Source organism: Lithobates pipiens, unplaced genomic scaffold, assembly GCF_037356315.1.
Source record: "Lithobates pipiens isolate NorthernLeopardFrog02 unplaced genomic scaffold, aLitPip1_a1.2 Scaffold_8, whole genome shotgun sequence".
Taxonomy (NCBI): domain Eukaryota; kingdom Metazoa; phylum Chordata; class Amphibia; order Anura; family Ranidae; genus Lithobates; species Lithobates pipiens.
This window is the reverse complement of record NW_027507903.1, coordinates 598,769,521-598,779,173: the sequence shown is the minus strand read 5'-3', so window position 1 is coordinate 598,779,173 and position 9,653 is coordinate 598,769,521. Positions and strand designations below refer to the sequence as shown.

The 9,653-nt window shown below is 43.0% G+C and overlaps 1 protein-coding gene across 8 annotated transcripts in view; it reads right to left on the bottom strand.

Moving 5' to 3' along the window:
• The window catches only part of LOC143961269 (uncharacterized), a 217,974-nt gene that overhangs the window by 195,284 nt on the left and 13,037 nt on the right, over window positions 1–9,653 (bottom strand). The gene's annotated exons all lie outside the window — the stretch shown is intronic.

The following is a 9,653-nucleotide window of genomic DNA, read 5'->3' as shown; positions in this document are numbered from 1 at the left end:
GCCCAAGAGGGTGAAGGCATTCTGTACACTAATAAATCCATCTAATTTTTGCCAAAACTGAGGGTAGAAAAACTCATTAATTATAGTAATAAACATTTTTCAGTGGTAAAAATGCAATATAAATGCCTTCCATATTTTACTGCTCGGTTTCATAATTACATTTGACTATATATATCAAAGAAATAGAAAATGCATACATAAAATATAAAATATGCTAGAATAGTCTATAAAAACAAATTTGATTTATTAGGACTTGCACAAATCTATGTGCTTTCCTATCTATCTATGTACACCCATTAGGGATGAGCTTCGAGTTCAAGTCAAACTCATGTTCGACTCGAACATTGACTATTCGCCTGTTCACCAAACAGCAAACAATTTGGGGTGTTCGCAGCAAATTCAAAAAGCCGCAGAACACCCTGTAAAAGTCTATGGGAGAAATCTAAAGTGCTAATTTTAAAGGCTTATATGCAAGTTATTGTCATAAAAAGTGTTTGGGGACCTGGGTCCTGCCCCGTGACATGTATCAATGCAAAAAAAAAGTTTTAAAAAATGCAGTTTTTTCGGGAGCAGTGATTTTAATAATGCTTAAAGTGAAACAATAAAAGTGTAATATTCCTTTAAAATTCGTACCTGAGGGTGTCTATAGCATGCCTGTAAAGGGGCGCATGTTTCCCATGCTTAGAACTGTCCCTGCACAAAGTGTCATTTCTGCAGAAAAAAAAGTCATTTAAAAGCACTCTATAATGAATTGTCGGCTCATTGCAATACAGAGAACAGTCATTGAAAGTCAGTGGGGAAAAAAAAAGAAAAAAGCGTGGGGTTCCCCTCAAATTCAATTACCAGGCCCTTCAGGTCTGGTATGGATATTAAGATGAACCCCGCGTAAAATTTAAAAAAAAATTATGTGGGGTTCCCCTCAAATATCCATACCAATATCCATACCTCATTTTAAGGGGAACTCCACGCCAAATAAAAAAAAAATGGCGTGGAGTTCCCCCCAAAAATCCATACCAGACCGTTTAACCGAGCGCACAACCTGGCAGGCCGCAGGAAAAGGGGGGACGAGAGAGCGCCCCCCTCCTCCTGAACCATACCAGGCCAAATGCCCTCAACATTGGGAGATTCTGTGACTCCTCAAAGCACCATGTCCCCATGTTGATGGGGACAAGGGCCTCATCCCCACAACCCTGGCTGGTGGTTGTGGGGGTCTGCAGGCTGGGGGCTTATCAGAATCTGGAATCCCCCTTTAACAATGGTACCCCAGATCCTGGCCCCCTCCCTGTTTGAAATGGTAACCCCTACCATTTCACAAAGAAAGTGTAAAAAATTGTTAAAAAAGACACAGACACCGTTGGGATAAGTCCTTTATTAAAACAGCGCATCCATCCTGTTCCCCACCGGAGACACTGTGGGAATCCTGGCAGCCTGACACGTCTTAGCTGAGGAGGACAGGGCCACCCGTCACCTGACCCCGTCCCCCTCTGATGCAAGGGGAAAGCCGGGCTTTCCTAATGACTTGCGGGTAACCCCACCCCCCTCTGATGTAACGGAAACCTGCGTTACATCAGAGGGGGGCGGGGTCACCCATACATCACTGGGGAAGCCTGGGTTTCCCCTTGTATCAGAGAGCGGGCGGGGTCAGGTGATGGGTGGCCCGTTCTCCGCAGTTAAGACGCATCAGGTGGCCGGGATTCCCGCAGTGTCTCCGTTGGGGAACACAATGGAAGCGCTGCGCTGGAGGGAGAGATCACCCATCGCTGGACACCGGAGAAGAGATCAGCCATCGCTGGACCCCGGAGAGATGATCATCCATCGCTGGATAGTAAGAGTGGATTACCACCACTGTAATCTTTATTTTTTATTTTTTTTATTTTTAATAAAGGACTTTTCCCAATGATGTGTGTGTGTTTTTTAATAATTTTTTACACTTTCTTTGTGAAATGGTATGGGTACTTTTGTACCCGTTACCATTTCAAACAGGGGGGGTGGAATCTGGGGGTCGCCTTAATAAAGGGGGCTTCCAGATTCTGATAAGCCCCCCGCCCACAGACCCCCACAACCTCTGGCCAGGGTTGTGGGGTTGAGGCCCTTGTCCCCATCAGCATGGGGACATGGTGCTTTGAGGGGTCACAGACCCCCAAAGCATACTCCCAATGTTGAGGGCATGTGGCCTGGTACGGTTCAGGAGGGGGGGGGGTGCTCTCTCTTTTTAAGACTTTTAAAGACTTAGACTTTAATAGGGTTCTAAAGTTCACACAAAGTTTAGGTCTGTTTGCAGGTTCTGGTGCAAACTGAACCGGGGGTGTTCGGCTCATCCTTAACACCCATATTGTTTTTGACTAATGAACAACCATACATATGCCCTATATAGCTGTATATATGCCCAAAATGTAAAGGGTTCTTAGAATTTTGACATATAGGCCCATGTGGTGGTCAAAATAGACCAATAGGCACTCAAAACATTTGTATTTGTCCTAAAATTTTAGTGTCGTTATTTTGGGTGTGCTGGCAGAACTTTTTGTTACTAGTTCAGTTGGGAATGAGTATTGGCTTGCTAGAACACATTATAATGGGTAGTTCCTAAGATAAATAAAAACATTCTGCAAGTAAAGTAATAATGGTTTTTGTGTGCAGCAACTGGAAACACAAGCAAACAAATCTCCTAACAAGAATTGTTGGAAGATACAAGAAATCGACACATGTGAAAAAGCTGAGAATTTACAAAGTCTGGACACAGGGTTGAAGATCCCGTCCCACCCAAAACACTATGGAATCTCCAAACTACAGAGCCCCATGACCGAATACTAAAACCTGGAGAAAGTAGTTTTCTCCAGTCCACATTTATGCTTTGTAACCTTGCACCAAGCAAATGTGCATACCCTGTGTCCCCGAAACTATCAATGGTGTGATTTCACTTTCAGGATCATCAGTTGGTACTTCTGGTGTGATTTCACTTTCAGGATCGTCAGTTGGTGCTTCAAACTATCTCCTACTGTCACTATATATATATATATATATATATATATATATATATATATATATATATATATACACTGCATTCAGTGTAGACTATATATACAGTGCAGGCAGTCTAGTATATACAGTATCTCACAAAAGTGAGTACACCCCTCACATTTTTGTAAATATTTTATTATATCTTTTCATGTGACAACACTGAAGAAATGACACTTTTCTACAATGTAAAGTGTTTGCCCGTAGCAACAGTGGTGATTTCAAGTCTGCAGACTATGCAAGAAACGTATTGCCGACAGAGGATTGTGGCAAGTTGAAAGCAACAATGCTTCAAGGAGCGCAAAGTCGCTGCATTTGGGAGAGTCGGCAAAGTACAGCTGGAAAAGCACCATCTCCCTTAGCAACAAGAGATCGGGTGTTAACTGGAAGGAGGAGCTACAGTGGAGATGTCGAGCGGCGTCCCACTAAAGATATGTGCAGAAATGTACCATGCCTGGAATGTGGTCAACTGGGGCATGGCATTTTTTCTTGTCCCAGGTTATGGAACATGCCTGGAGATGTGGTTACTGGGCATAAGTCTTTGTCTGCAAGTCCAGATTTTTGTGCAAACATGCTTTCAGTCACCTCTGGCAACAGCGAGGAAGTACCTGTTGTGCTTGCAGGGGGTGATAAGGAGTCAGAAGTGGCTGCTGCAGTTTCATCCCATGGCCACCAGGGAGAGTTGGCCAGTAACAGTGTGATAAAGGATAGACAACGTACTCAAATGAAGCCAGAGTTACTGGATACAGATTATGGTAAGACTGTTGCAGTTTGTGGGATGGGAGATCAGCAGAAGGTGTAAAAATGGACTTGCTGCAGTGTGCTACCCTGAGTAGTGGGGAGACACAGGTTGAAGCTCAACCTGCAGCAAAGTTAACCCAAAAAGACTGGACTCTGTATGTGCCTGGTATAATCCACCAGAGTGCTGAAAGTGGTAACCTAGGGGTGACCAGTATAGTTTGTGTGCCAGGTTCCCTAGTGACAGGTGCTACAGAGATGCCCAGGGAAACCTCCAAAGAGCCCACAGTGGTGAGGCACGTGGTTTCCCAGGACAACTGTGGAGTCACCCTAGTGGGCAAAAGAATGCCTTTGGAGAGGAAGGATGTTGTGCTGAGCGGTACACAGGGTGCTGTGTGTTCTGACCAAAAACAGCCTGTTAAAGCTTATAACACTGCTATGTCTATGAATGCTGATGGTAAAGGTATTGCTGATGATACATGTACTTATGGTGATGTGTTCATTAGTAATGAGGAAAGAGAGATGTCTCCCTTGGCAACCAGACGCAGAGCCACAGGGTTGACCATGGAAGTCTCAGGGGCTCTCCATGCATTTGAGCCAGAGATTTTCCAGGATGACACTGAATTTGGTCTGGTGGAACAGACTGGGTCTACACCATGCAGTGAAAGTTTGTGTGAGCAGTCTGTTTACCATATGTGTAACCCAGTTGGTAAGGGGTTAAGTCAGCTGGCCAAAGCTGAAGGTACAAAGCTGAGTGTGTTAGCGCCCCAGGAGCAAGGTGGTGATGGTGTATTGCAGCCTGCCTTGTTTGATGAAGCATTAGCAAAGAGTAAAAGCATGTTGTCAAAATGTGATTTATATAGAACTGACAAAGATACTGATTGTGCTGCAGAATCCCAGGTGCCTCCTAAAGCAGATGAGGTACTGCTGAGCCCTCATAATGGAAGCACAATGGATTAGGACCATTGGGCCAAACAACTACTAGCCATGTTAGACAAGGCTATGTTGAGTGACAGGGGTGTGAATACAACAACTGCTATGCCAGACAGGGAGTTTGCAGAGCGACCGATGGTTGACGGTGCGTTGGTCCCTGCAAGGGTTATTTCCCTCCACCCGGAAGGACCAGATCAGGGGGCATGCATGGCAGATGTGGTGTTCACAGCCCAGCAGCTAAATGTCCAGTGTCAAGGTGACAATGTAATGAATGTTGACTTGCAGAGGCTTATTGGTGAGTTAGAGGGCATGAGTAGGAGACATGCGTCTGACAGTGATTCAGAGGAGCGTCAGGCTGTGATGGGTATGTCCAGTGAGGTGGAGACCCCCTTAAATGTCGTGGCCCCTCAAGCTGCAGTGAATGAGCCCCTCCATATCTCTAATAAGGGAAAGGTCCCCAAAAATGTTTTGCATATTGAAGTGGAATGAGTAGAAATTACAGATATGTTAGTGGAGCTGCTTGAACTGATGAAAGCTCATTCCTTGTATACCTGGGTTCCTCCATTACAGTCAGATGTGGTAGTGCTGCATGGTATCAAAGGGTGGAGCCAGGTAATGCAAGCTGTGCTGGGTAACATTAATCACCAGTGGAACTGGTTGGTACGGTGCTTATTAATAGTCGGGCAAGTAATCTCACAGTTCCCTGTGAGGGTGCTTCTGGATACGGTTCAGTACGGAAGGTGCTCTGGGGGGCTGCTGGAGACATCAGAGGTCTCTCTGCCTGATGCAGTGATGGACATGGCTGCTAGTGCGGTCCGAGGTGCGGCTGAGCAGGGTTTAGTAAATGGCATGGATACTGCCTTACCTGCTAAACCTCCTAAGAAGGAGGGGCCAGATATGGACGCGGCAAAAGCAGAGATTCTGTCTGTCACCTGCAGAGAGGTACAAGTTGGGGTACCCGGAGATGCTCTCAAATATAGTATGGAGAGGAACAAAAATTGTGACATGGAAAAATGTGAGCTGGCAAAGATTGGTTTTGCTATAAATGTGTTGCTCAATGTCAGTTGTTAGGACAACTGCCCACAGAGATTTGGATAACGGGTGAAGTGAAGCCTTGTGAAGATCTCATAGGGGATAGCTGCTCACCTGTGTGTTGTCCCTCCTTGGACCTGGCCCTAACAAACCCTGAACAAGAAAGAGCTGATGGTATCAGTAATTGGAGAAATGGTGGTGTATTACTGAATGTTAATAATGACCTTGATATGACCATGAATCATTTCTTGAAAAATGAACAGGATACACAGATGTTGAGCTCTGGGGAGTTGGTAGTCAAAGGTAAAGGCAAAAGAGTTGGTGAATGCAAGAAACCTGATGTGATGGGGAAAACAGGTACCAGTGAGGGAAAAGGGGGTTCCTCATCAGGCGTAGTATCTGGAGCAAGTTCCCTACAGAATCTGGAAACTGAGTTGGAAGGAAGTAGCAGGAAAGGCAGGGTGCCACCAGAAAAGAAATGTGAGCTCAGGAACCCCAAGGACAGAGGGAGCTGAGGATACAGAACTGTAGGACCCTGTTGCGAGCAAGGGTAGGGCGTGTCTGGAAACGCACCCGGAAAAAAGATTGGGCCCACGCAGTGAACAGCTGGCACAGAGGTGCCCCAATCAAGGATTCGGGTTGGTGTGTTCCGTCCCCTTCGGGTTCAAAATAAGGGGAGGGGATATGTGACAGTAGGAGATACTGTCAAAGTAACATTGATAGTTTTGGGGACACAGGGTATGCACATTTGCTTGGTGCAAGGCTACAAAGCATAAATGTGGACTGGAGAAAACTACTTTCTCCAGGTTTTGGTATTTGGTCATGGGGCTCTGTAGTTTGGAGATTCCATAGTGTTTTGGGTGGGACGGGATCTCCAACCCTGTGTCCAGACTTTGTACATTCCCAGTAGGGTGTGTGCTCAGGTGAGCAAAGCACTTATAATGAGGGTATGGGAAGACCTCATGGCTCCCAGTTGGAGACTGCTCCACACCCAGAGAGACAGGAGGTGTCCAGGAGTCAGAGAAGTTGCAGGAGGCAGCCAGAACATGTGACTGCAAGAGGCAGTGCAATGGCCTGAGGACTAAGGCCAGAGCGGAGCTGTGGGCGCTAAAGAGAAGCCATCCACATTGAGGAATCATGTGGTCTGTGTGACCAGGATAAAGAGCAGAGGTACTGCTAAAGAGCCAAGTGGGCTAGTATTTTTCTGTGTTTATTTTCTGGAGAAGAGCCCCCGTGTGGCAAACCTTTATGTCACAGACTTTTATTTGCCTTTTTAATAAAAATGGGCTACCATGCCCATAAATATAGTTCCTGACTGACTTGAATCACTAACCAACGCATCTGCCATGAGAGCTAATATATATATATATATATATATATATATATATATATATATATATATATATACACTACACGGTATATATAGAAATAACAATCAGCTGGGATTGCTGCACTTAAAATTTATTAGGAAAATTCAAATTCCATTCAGTGTCAAATGCATTGCATGACAGTTTCGGGCTATACAGATCCCCCTCTTTAGAGTAAGACACATACAATAATGATGATCTTTACAAGGGTATTTATCTCATATCTCATATGGGTTCAATGAATTAATCAGTAATTTAGTATCAATAAGGATAATTAAAAAATTAAAAAAACATGCAGACATATATGGAATCATGGGTCATCAGGTGCTATCACTTTTGTTATCACATTCAATATGCGCTAAGGAAGAACAAAACACATATAGTAAATACATGTATATAACCGGCTATGAAAATAAAAATAAAAAGACATCACTGTTTTGTGGAAAAAATAAAAAATAAAAATAAAGAATACGTCAAAGATATAAATATAGATCAAAATCAGAATTCAATCCATTAGGCAATAATGTATTTAAATGGTGTATCCATTGAACCTTCCGCTTTCTAAGGGTTCATTCCCTAATCCCTCCACATCTGTTCTTAGGTATACCATCTATAACCATAAATCTTAATTGAGAAACAGTATGTCCTTTCTCTATGAAATGTTGGGCTAAGGGTAATTTGTCTAATTTATCCCTGATGGAATACTTGTGTCTAGAAATCCTATCTTTAACTATTTGGGTGGTTTCTCCCACATATAATAACCCATATGGACACTATATGTGGATGGGAGAAAGATTTCCCCTTTATCATACTGTTGCATTGGATATAACATAGACAGTGAAATGATCCAGTTACGTGGTCCCAAAAAGGTTGTAAGAGGTGAAGGAGGATGATAGTGATCAGATTTGACCAATCTGTCATATATCGTCTGACCTCGGCGGTAAGAAGGCAAAGGAGGACAATGGAATTCATGTACTGACGGATAACCATCATGCAGGATAGACCAGTGTTTCTTTACTATATTGTAAACCCTAGTGGAATAAAGATGGAATTGTGAGATGAAGGGGAGACATCGTGTTACTATGTGACAGAGCAGATCATCTCATTCCTTTTTGATCATTTTCTTGGGATAACCTCATTGTTGTAGTTTCCCTTCCATCTTATATAATCTGATATTCATTAAATTTGGATCATTAACAATCCAGGATACACAGACCAATTGGCTACAAGGAATGGATTCGAAAACGCCAGATGGATGAAACTTGAGTACAAAAATAGCTGGTTATGATCTGTAGGTTTTGTATATAAATCACTAACAATGTGTTGTTCATTAATGCTTAACAAGGTGTCCAAAAAAGGTATTTGAATGTCACTGACTGTCATGTTGAGTTCTAAGCCAGGAATTAGGGAATTAAGGTATATGTTAAATACATTTTAAAGATTCTAAGTCGCCTGACCAGATCGCAAAGGCATCATCGATAAATCTGTACCAACATGTGCAGTTTTGAATAAATAAATTGCAATGATAAAAGAAAGCATCATTCTCTATCATGTGCATGAATGCATTGGCGTATGGGGGGGACATTATAACCCATTGCAGCTCCGAAGAGCTGTAAATAGTATTTTTCTTAAAAACTAAAAAAGTTTTCCTCCAAAACGATTGATAATTGTATCAAAAAGTTAATGTGTGCTTGCAGTAACTAAAGCCATCCTATTTAAGAAGGACCCACAACACTTTAAATTATCTCTCTAAATGTACATGGCCTGAACAGCCCATTTACGCTCTATGTGGAGAAAAGTGGACAAATTGAAGGGAGAACAAATCTCCACCATGCCTGCATATTTATGGAGAAATAATACTGACCTACTGTCCAATCCAAAGCACTCAACTGGACTAAACCAAAAACTTAGTGAATTTTTGGAGATTAACAACACTAATGACATAAATGTGCTATCTTTATGGTGCGCCCATAAAGCATATAGCAGGGGTCTACTCATCCAGGCGGCTGCTAGGGAAAAAAGGAAAAAGGCAAAGCTGTTGAACAATCTAGTGTCAGAGCTCAAAAACTTAGAGCAACGACATAAACAAAACCTGTCTCCCCAAGTAGAATCTGACCTGTTTGACTGTAGACAAAAAAATCGTTCAGCACTCATCTCAATCCACCAGAACTATATGAAATGAACAAAAGCCAGGTACTATGTTCAGGGGAATAAAGCTGGTAAAGTATTCACACACTATATTAAAAAGAGAAAACAACACTCCAAACTGAACAGCATTAAGGACCCCCACACTGGAGTTTTAGAACACCACCCTACCTCCAAAGCCAATTCCTTCATGAAATAGAGACCTATACAATCTTAAACTAGACAAAGAGACACCTCAGCCTTCTACCCAAACTATTAAATCCTTTCTCGACTCATTGACTTTATCCACCATGACTGCAGATAACCTGGAAATACTTAAAGCACCAATTTCAGACAAATACATTTTGGATACCATTCAGGCCCTGCCAGCAAACGAAGCACCAGGCAATGACGGCTTCACGTTAGAATACTATAAAGCCTTTT